Raw genomic sequence first — 10,000 nt, forward strand, 5'->3', positions numbered from 1 at the left:
CCCGCGCCGGTCGCTAGTGCGCTGAGACGGTGCGCGAGCCGACTCGGCAGCGGCGCCTTAAGCGTCCGCGAACCGAGACGGCGCGCCCCCGCACCCAACTGAAAGCGAGCCGGCGACCTGACGGGCCCTCCCGTTTGCCTCTCAACGGTTTCACGTACTCTTGAACTCTCTCTTCAAAGTGCTTTTCAACTTTCCCTCACGGTACTTGTCCGCTATCGGTCTCGCGACCGTATTTAGTCTTAGGTGGAGTTTACCACCCGCTTTGGGCTGCATTCCCAAACAACCCGACTCCGAGAAGACCCGAAGCGGCCAAGGCAAGCGCCCCTATGGGCCTAACACCCGCCGTGGGACGAGGCCTCGATCAGAAGGACACCGGCGCTCGCCGTCAGCCGCACTGGGACTTCCGTACGTCACAACTCGGCGCGCTCGAAAAGCGAGCAGATTCGACGCTGGACTCTTCCCGGTTCACTCGCCGTTACTCAGGGAATCCCTGTTGGTTTCTTTTCCTCCGCTTAATAATATGCTTAAATTCAGCGGGTGCTCTCGCCTGAACTCAGGTCGTATGTGTCAAGCGGGCCGCTTCTTACACGGCCCGCTGGCATCGCAAGTCGTCGCCGCCGGCGCCGACCGAGCGCGTACCGTCGCCGCCTTGGCCCACGGTCGGTCTTGATCTCGTGACCGGACCGACCGACCTGGACCCGCCCCTCGAACGTAGTTGAACACGTCGAGGGGCCGGCGGTGTACGGGACACGCGGTCGCGCCGAGAAAGCTCGGCGACCGCTTCAACTTGGGGCGACGCCCGGCCGTCTTCGCAGAGGCCAGGCGACGGCCCTCGGGTGAGGACGAACGCGACCCTGAGGCAGACGCGGTCCCGGGATTGACCCGAGACCGCAATTCGCGTTCAGAAGGTCGACGTTCAATGTGTTCTGCAATTCACATTACTTCTCGCACTTGGCTGCGTCCTTCATCGACTCGCGAGCCGAGTGATCCACCGTTAAGAGTCGTCCTCGACGTTTCGCCCGGCGCCGAAGCGCGCGGACGTCACACTGTGGGATCGACCACAAAACCACCACCGACAACAACTGCACAAAAACACCAACAAACGGCGCCGAGCGACCGCCGGGCTGGGCCGGCGGCACATCGAGCGCGGTGCCCAGAAGCCACCATCGCACTCGGCTGCCTTGCTATGCCAACGTGTTACGCGTGTCGCACGGGGCGGAACCCCGATTGACGGCCGCCCTCTCGGCGGCACCCAAAGACAATTCAGTGCGCGGTCGGCCGGGGCCTACCACCACCTTCGGTAATGATCCTTCCGCAGGTTCACCTACGGAAACCTTGTTACGACTTTTACTTCCTCTAAATGATCAAGTTTGATCGTCTTCTCGACACGCCGACGCGGCCGTTGCCAGCCGCGACGGGGCCGATCCAAGGATCTCACTAAACCATTCAATCGGTAGTAGCGACGGGCGGTGTGTACAAAGGGCAGGGACGTAATCAACGCAAGTTGATGACTTGCGCTTACTGGGAATTCCTCGTTCAAGGGAAACAATTGCAAGTCCCTATCCCAATCACGAATGAGGTTCAACGGGTTACCCGGACCTTTCGGCCTAGGTTAGACACTCGCTGCTTCACTCAGTGTAGCGCGCGTGCGTCCCCGGACATCTAAGGGCATCACAGACCTGTTATTGCTCAATCTCGTGTGGCTAAACGCCACTAGTCCCTCTAAGAAGTTAGACGCCGACCGAGAAGGTCGCGTAACTATTTAGCATGCCAGAGTCTCGTTCGTTATCGGAATTAACCAGACAAATCGCTCCACCAACTAAGAACGGCCATGCACCACCACCCACAGAATCAAGAAAGAGCTCTCAATCTGTCAATCCTACCTGTGTCCGGGCCGGGTGAGTTTCCCCGTGTTGAGTCAAATTAAGCCGCAGGCTCCACTCCTGGTGGTGCCCTTCCGTCAATTCCTTTAAGTTTCAGCTTTGCAACCATACTTCCCCCGGAACCCAAAGACTTTGGTTTCCCGGAAGCTGCCGGAAAGGTCGTCATGGTAACGCCTCCCGATCGCTAGTTGGCATCGTTTATAGTCAGAACTAGGACGGTATCTGATCGTCTTCGAACCTCTGACTTTCGCTCTTGATTAAAGAAAACATTCTTGGCGAATGCTTTCGCAGTAGTTCGTCTTCCGCCGATCCAAGAATTTCACCTCTAACGGCAGAGTACGGACGCCCCCGTCTGTCCCTCTTAATCATTACCTCGTGCTCCGAAAACCAACAAAATAGAACCGAGGTCCTATTCCATTATTCCATGCAACACTATGCAGGCGAACAGCCTGCTTTGAACACTCTAATTTTTTCAAAGTAAACTTATCGGCCACCGCCGACACTCAGTCAAGAGCACCGACGGAGAACCGAAGGTGAGGCGAACGCAACCAGTGACACGCCTTGCGACGGACCGGCGGCGCTCGCCCAAAATCCAACTACGAGCTTTTCAACCGCAACAACTTTAGCATACACTGTTGGAGCTGGAATTACCGCGGCTGCTGGCACCAGACTTGCCCTCCAATGGATACTCGTTAAGAGTTTTAGGATGTACTCATTCCAATTACAGGGCCTCGTTAGAGTCCTGTATTGTTATTTTTCGTCACTACCTCCCCGTGTCGGGAATGGGTAATTTGCGCGCCTGCTGCCTTCCTTGGATGTGGTAGCCGTTTCTCAGGCTCCCTCTCCGGAATCGAACCCTGATTCCCCGTTACCCGTTATCACAAAGGTAGGCACGTAGCGTACCTTCGACAGTTGATAGGGCAGACACTTGAATGATACGTCGTCGGTGCAGAGACCGTACGATCCGCGTGGTTATCCAGAGTCATCAAACGTCACAGGACGAACCCGGTCGGTTTTGATCTGATAAAAGCGCGCCTCCCGAAGTCGGCGCTTAATGCATGTATTAGCTCTAGAATTACCACAGTTATCCACTTCGCTTACGAGACCAAATAAACCAAGACTGATTTAATGAGCCATTCGCAGTTTCGCTTTACGAGAACTCGTACTTGCACCTGCATGGCTTAATCTTTGAGACAAGCATATCACTACTGGCAGGATCAACCAGATAGCTGCGACAGCTGCGCTCGGCCCTTGCTGGGCCGCCCGGCGCGTGCTCGTCGCATTCGTTTAAGACCGAGGCGATCGCCTGCGGCCGTACTCAGCTTCGACAGTCGCTGGCCGCGACGTCCACGCTCTCGCCGGCGGTGCCAGGCGGAGCGATTTGCGTTTTTTCTTTGCTCGCCCTCTCTCGGGCTCGATCCATTCAGTTTCGCACAAACAAGAGCTCTGCCGGCCGCCTGCAGCGGTGCCTAAAACCCGGGCATAACAATGCGACCGTTCTGCTAGGCCGACAAGCGCTCAAGCCAGACGCTCGATCGAACGCCCCCTACATATTAGTCGAGACAACGGCTCGCTCATTAGCATCGCGTTTGTACTTTAACTTTTTTTGGCTCGGCTTCTTTCGACGCCGATGCCGGCGACGCAGCACTCTCTCGCCCGCCAGCCACCGAGAAAAGGGTGCGCTCCGACCGGCCCCGCACCGCTCTTTCTTGGCTCATTCGAAATTACTGTCTTTCGCTCTGACATGCCTTACCTAGGGTTAGGTTAGTATGCTTGCACGTTTGTACTTTAACTTTTTTCGGCTCGGTTTCTTTCGACGCCGATGCCGGCGACGCAGCACTCTCTCGCCCGCCAGCCACCGAGAAAAGGGTGCGCTCCGACCGGCCCCGCACCGCTCTTTCTTGGCTCATTCGAAATTACTGTCTTTCGCTCTGACATGCCTTACCTAGGGTTAGGTTAGTATGCTTGCACGTTTGTACTTTAACTTTTTTCGGCTCGGCTTCTTTCGACGCCGATGGCGGCGACGCAGCACTCTCTCGCCCGCCAGCCACCGAGAAAAGGGTGCGCTCCGACCGGCCCCGCACCGCTCTTTCTTGGCTCATTCGAAATTACTGTCTTTCGCTCTGACATGCCTTACCTAGGGTTAGGTTAGTATGCTTGCACGTTTGTACTTTAACTTTTTTCGGCTCGGTTTCTTTCGACGCCGATGCCGGCGACGCAGCACTCTCTCGCCCGCCAGCCACCGAGAAAAGGGTGCGCTCCGACCGGCCCCGCACCGCTCTTTCTTGGCTCATTCGAAATTACTGTCTTTCGCTCTGACATGCCTTACCTAGGGTTAGGTTAGTATGCTTGCACGTTTGTACTTCAACTTTTTTCGGCTCGGCTTCTTTCGACGCCGATGCCGGCGACGCAGCACTCTCTCGCCCGCCAGCCACCGAGAAAAGGGTGCGCTCCGACCGGCCCCGCACCGCTCTTTCTTGGCTCATTCGAAATTACTGTCTTTCGCTCTGACATGCCTTACCTAGGGTTAGGTTAGTATGCTTGCACGTTTGTACTTTAACTTTTTTCGGCTCGGCTTCTTTCGACGCCGATGCCGGCGACGCAGCACTCTCTCGCCCGCCAGCCACCGAGAAAAGGGTGCGCTCCGACCGGCCCCGCACCGCTCTTTCTTGGCTCATTCGAAATTACTGTCTTTCGCTCTGACATGCCTTACCTAGGGTTAGGTTAGTATGCTTGCACGTTTGTACTTTAACTTTTTTCGGCTCGGCTTCTTTCGACGCCGATGCCGGCGACGCAGCACTCTCTCGCCCGCCAGCCACCGAGAAAAGGGTGCGCTCCGACCGGCCCCGCACCGCTCTTTCTTGGCTCATTCGAAATTACTGTCTTTCGCTCTGACATGCCTTACCTAGGGTTAGGTTAGTATGCTTGCACGTTTGTACTTTAACTTTTTTCGGCTCGGCTTCTTTCGACGCCGATGCCGGCGACGCAGCACTCTCTCGCCCGCCAGCCACCGAGAAAAGGGTGCGCTCCGACCGGCCCCGCACCGCTCTTTCTTGGCTCATTCGAAATTACTGTCTTTCGCTCTGACATGCCTTACCTAGGGTTAGGTTAGTATGCTTGCACGTTTGTACTTTAACTTTTTTCGGCTCGGCTTCTTTCGACGCCGATGCCGGCGACGCAGCACTCTCTCGCCCGCCAGCCACCGAGAAAAGGGTGCGCTCCGACCGGCCCCGCACCGCTCTTTCTTGGCTCATTCGAAATTACTGTCTTTCGCTCTGACATGCCTTACCTAGGGTTAGGTTAGTATGCTTGCACGTTTGTACTTTAACTTTTTTCGGCTCGGCTTCTTTCGACGCCGATGCCGGCGACGCAGCACTCTCTCGCCCGCCAGCCACCGAGAAAAGGGTGCGCTCCGACCGGCCCCGCACCGCTCTTTCTTGGCTCATTCGAAATTACTGTCTTTCGCTCTGACATGCCTTACCTAGGGTTAGGTTAGTATGCTTGCACGTTTGTACTTTAACTTTTTTCGGCTCGGCTTCTTTCGACGCCGATGCCGGCGACGCAGCACTCTCTCGCCCGCCAGCCACCGAGAAAAGGGTGCGCTCCGACCGGCCCCGCACCGCTCTTTCTTGGCTCATTCGAAATTACTGTCTTTCGCTCTGACATGCCTTACCTAGGGTTAGGTTAGTACTCTCTCGCCCGCCAGCCACCGAGAAAAGGGTGCGCTCCGACCGGCCGACCGATTTCATTCGAAATTACTGTCTTTCGCTCTGACATGCCTTACCTAGGGTTAGGTTAGTATGCTTGCACGTTTGTACTTTAACTTTTTTCGGCTCGGCTTCTTTCGACGCCGATGCCGGCGACGCAGCACTCTCTCGCCCGCCAGCCACCGAGAAAAGGGTGCGCTCCGACCGGCCCCGCACCGCTCTTTCTTGGCTCATTCGAAATTACTGTCTTTCGCTCTGACATGCCTTACCTAGGGTTAGGTTAGCACTCTCTCGCCCGCCAGCCACCGAGAAAAGGGTGCGCTCCGACCGGCCCCGCACCGTTCTTTCTTGGCTCATTCGAAATTACTGTCTTTCGCTCTGACATGCCTTACCTAGGGTTAGGTTAGTATGCTTGCACGTTTGTACTTTAACTTTTTTCGGCTCGGCTTCTTTCGACGCCGATGCCGGCGACGCAGCACTCTCTCGCCCGCCAGCCACCGAGAAAAGGGTGCGCTCCGACCGGCCCCGCACCGCTCTTTCTTGGCTCATTCGAAATTACTGTCTTTCGCTCTGACATGCCTTACCTAGGGTTAGGTTAGTATGCTTGCACGTTTGTACTTTAACTTTTTTCGGCTCGGCTTCTTTCGACGCCGATGCCGGCGACGCAGCACTCTCTCGCCCGCCAGCCACCGAGAAAAGGGTGCGCTCCGACCGGCCCCGCACCGCTCTTTCTTGGCTCATTCGAAATTACTGTCTTTCGCTCTGACATGCCTTACCTAGGGTTAGGTTAGTATGCTTGCACGTTTGTACTTTAACTTTTTTCGGCTCGGCTTCTTTCGACGCCGATGCCGGCGACGCAGCACTCTCTCGCCCGCCAGCCACCGAGAAAAGGGTGCGCTCCGACCGGCCCCGCACCGCTCTTTCTTGGCTCATTCGAAATTACTGTCTTTCGCTCTGACATGCCTTACCTAGGGTTAGGTTAGTATGCTTGCACGTTTGTACTTTAACTTTTTTCGGCTCGGCTTCTTTCGACGCCGATGCCGGCGACGCAGCACTCTCTCGCCCGCCAGCCACCGAGAAAAGGGTGCGCTCCGACCGGCCCCGCACCGCTCTTTCTTGGCTCATTCGAAATTACTGTCTTTCGCTCTGACATGCCTTACCTAGGGTTAGGTTAGTATGCTTGCACGTTTGTACTTTAACTTTTTTCGGCTCGGCTTCTTTCGACGCCGATGCCGGCGACGCAGCACTCTCTCGCCCGCCAGCCACCGAGAAAAGGGTGCGCTCCGACCGGCCCCGCACCGCTCTTTCTTGGCTCATTCGAAATTACTGTCTTTCGCTCTGACATGCCTTACCTAGGGTTAGGTTAGTATGCTTGCACGTTTGTACTTTAACTTTTTTCGGCTCGGCTTCTTTCGACGCCGATGCCGGCGACGCAGCACTCTCTCGCCCGCCAGCCACCGAGAAAAGGGTGCGCTCCGACCGGCCCCGCACCGCTCTTTCTTGGCTCATTCGAAATTACTGTCTTTCGCTCTGACATGCCTTACCTAGGGTTAGGTTAGTATGCTTGCACGTTTGTACTTTAACTTTTTTCGGCTCGGCTTCTTTCGACGCCGATGCCGGCGACGCAGCACTCTCTCGCCCGCCAGCCACCGAGAAAAGGGTGCGCTCCGACCGGCCCCGCACCGCTCTTTCTTGGCTCATTCGAAATTACTGTCTTTCGCTCTGACATGCCTTACCTAGGGTTAGGTTAGTATGCTTGCACGTTTGTACTTTAACTTTTTTCGGCTCGGCTTCTTTCGACGCCGATGCCGGCGACGCAGCACTCTCTCGCCCGCCAGCCACCGAGAAAAGGGTGCGCTCCGACCGGCCCCGCACCGCTCTTTCTTGGCTCATTCGAAATTACTGTCTTTCGCTCTGACATGCCTTACCTAGGGTTAGGTTAGTATGCTTGCACGTTTGTACTTTAACTTTTTTCGGCTCGGCTTCTTTCGACGCCGATGCCGGCGACGCAGCACTCTCTCGCCCGCCAGCCACCGAGAAAAGGGTGCGCTCCGACCGGCCCCGCACCGCTCTTTCTTGGCTCATTCGAAATTACTGTCTTTCGCTCTGACATGCCTTACCTAGGGTTAGGTTAGTATGCTTGCACGTTTGTACTTTAACTTTTTTCGGCTCGGCTTCTTTCGACGCCGATGCCGGCGACGCAGCACTCTCTCGCCCGCCAGCCACCGAGAAAAGGGTGCGCTCCGACCGGCCCCGCACCGCTCTTTCTTGGCTCATTCGAAATTACTGTCTTTCGCTCTGACATGCCTTACCTAGGGTTAGGTTAGTATGCTTGCACGTTTGTACTTTAACTTTTTTCGGCTCGGCTTCTTTCGACGCCGATGCCGGCGACGCAGCACTCTCTCGCCCGCCAGCCACCGAGAAAAGGGTGCGCTCCGACCGGCCCCGCACCGCTCTTTCTTGGCTCATTCGAAATTACTGTCTTTCGCTCTGACATGCCTTACCTAGGGTTAGGTTAGTATGCTTGCACGTTTGTACTTTAACTTTTTTCGGCTCGGCTTCTTTCGACGCCGATGCCGGCGACGCAGCACTCTCTCGCCCGCCAGCCACCGAGAAAAGGGTGCGCTCCGACCGGCCCCGCACCGCTCTTTCTTGGCTCATTCGAAATTACTGTCTTTCGCTCTGACATGCCTTACCTAGGGTTAGGTTAGTATGCTTGCACGTTTGTACTTTAACTTTTTTCGGCTCGGCTTCTTTCGACGCCGATGCCGGCGACGCAGCACTCTCTCGCCCGCCAGCCACCGAGAAAAGGGTGCGCTCCGACCGGCCCCGCACCGCTCTTTCTTGGCTCATTCGAAATTACTGTCTTTCGCTCTGACATGCCTTACCTAGGGTTAGGTTAGTATGCTTGCACGTTTGTACTTTAACTTTTTTCGGCTCGGCTTCTTTCGACGCCGATGCCGGCGACGCAGCACTCTCTCGCCCGCCAGCCACCGAGAAAAGGGTGCGCTCCGACCGGCCCCGCACCGCTCTTTCTTGGCTCATTCGAAATTACTGTCTTTCGCTCTGACATGCCTTACCTAGGGTTAGGTTAGTATGCTTGCACGTTTGTACTTTAACTTTTTTCGGCTCGGCTTCTTTCGACGCCGATGCCGGCGACGCAGCACTCTCTCGCCCGCCAGCCACCGAGAAAAGGGTGCGCTCCGACCGGCCCCGCACCGCTCTTTCTTGGCTCATTCGAAATTACTGTCTTTCGCTCTGACATGCCTTACCTAGGGTTAGGTTAGTACTCTCTCGCCCGCCAGCCACCGAGAAAAGGGTGCGCTCCGACCGGCCGACCGATTTCATTCGAAATTACTGTCTTTCGCTCTGACATGCCTTACCTAGGGTTAGGTTAGTATGCTTGCACGTTTGTACTTTAACTTTTTTCGGCTCGGCTTCTTTCGACGCCGATGCCGGCGACGCAGCACTCTCTCGCCCGCCAGCCACCGAGAAAAGGGTGCGCTCCGACCGGCCCCGCACCGCTCTTTCTTGGCTCATTCGAAATTACTGTCTTTCGCTCTGACATGCCTTACCTAGGGTTAGGTTAGCACTCTCTCGCCCGCCAGCCACCGAGAAAAGGGTGCGCTCCGACCGGCCCCGCACCGTTCTTTCTTGGCTCATTCGAAATTACTGTCTTTCGCTCTGACATGCCTTACCTAGGGTTAGGTTAGTATGCTTGCACGTTTGTACTTTAACTTTTTTCGGCTCGGCTTCTTTCGACGCCGATGCCGGCGACGCAGCACTCTCTCGCCCGCCAGCCACCGAGAAAAGGGTGCGCTCCGACCGGCCCCGCACCGCTCTTTCTTGGCTCATTCGAAATTACTGTCTTTCGCTCTGACATGCCTTACCTAGGGTTAGGTTAGTATGCTTGCACGTTTGTACTTTAACTTTTTTCGGCTCGGCTTCTTTCGACGCCGATGCCGGCGACGCAGCACTCTCTCGCCCGCCAGCCACCGAGAAAAGGGTGCGCTCCGACCGGCCCCGCACCGCTCTTTCTTGGCTCATTCGAAATTACTGTCTTTCGCTCTGACATGCCTTACCTAGGGTTAGGTTAGTATGCTTGCACGTTTGTACTTTAACTTTTTTCGGCTCGGCTTCTTTCGACGCCGATGCCGGCGACGCAGCACTCTCTCGCCCGCCAGCCACCGAGAAAAGGGTGCGCTCCGACCGGCCCCGCACCGCTCTTTCTTGGCTCATTCGAAATTACTGTCTTTCGCTCTGACATGCCTTACCTAGGGTTAGGTTAGTATGCTTGCACGTTTGTACTTTAACTTTTTTCGGCTCGGCTTCTTTCGACGCCGATGCCGGCGACGCAGCACTCTCTCGCCCGCCAGCCACCGAGAAAAGGGTGCGCTCCGACCGGCCCCG

General features: G+C 56.1%; 2 non-coding genes and 1 pseudogene across 2 annotated transcripts; all 3 read right to left on the minus strand.

Annotated features, from left to right (window-relative positions):
* LOC144413517 (large subunit ribosomal RNA) overlaps positions 1 to 561 on the minus strand; it is a 3,695-nt pseudogene extending 3,134 nt beyond the window's left edge.
* A 288-nt stretch (positions 562 to 849) lies between these two features.
* LOC144413180 (5.8S ribosomal RNA) lies at positions 850 to 1,003 on the minus strand. The gene has a single exon (XR_013469217.1). It is a non-coding gene; the product is annotated as a 5.8S ribosomal RNA (ribosomal RNA).
* Positions 1,004 to 1,301: 298 nt separating this feature from the next.
* On the minus strand, positions 1,302 to 3,111 carry LOC144413308 (small subunit ribosomal RNA). Its single transcript, XR_013469342.1, has one exon. It is a non-coding gene; the product is annotated as a small subunit ribosomal RNA (ribosomal RNA).
* Positions 3,112 to 10,000: the final 6,889 nt, after the last annotated feature.

This window comes from Styela clava, chromosome 15, assembly GCF_964204865.1.
Source record: "Styela clava chromosome 15, kaStyClav1.hap1.2, whole genome shotgun sequence".
Classification (NCBI taxonomy): Eukaryota; Metazoa; Chordata; class Ascidiacea; order Stolidobranchia; family Styelidae; genus Styela; species Styela clava.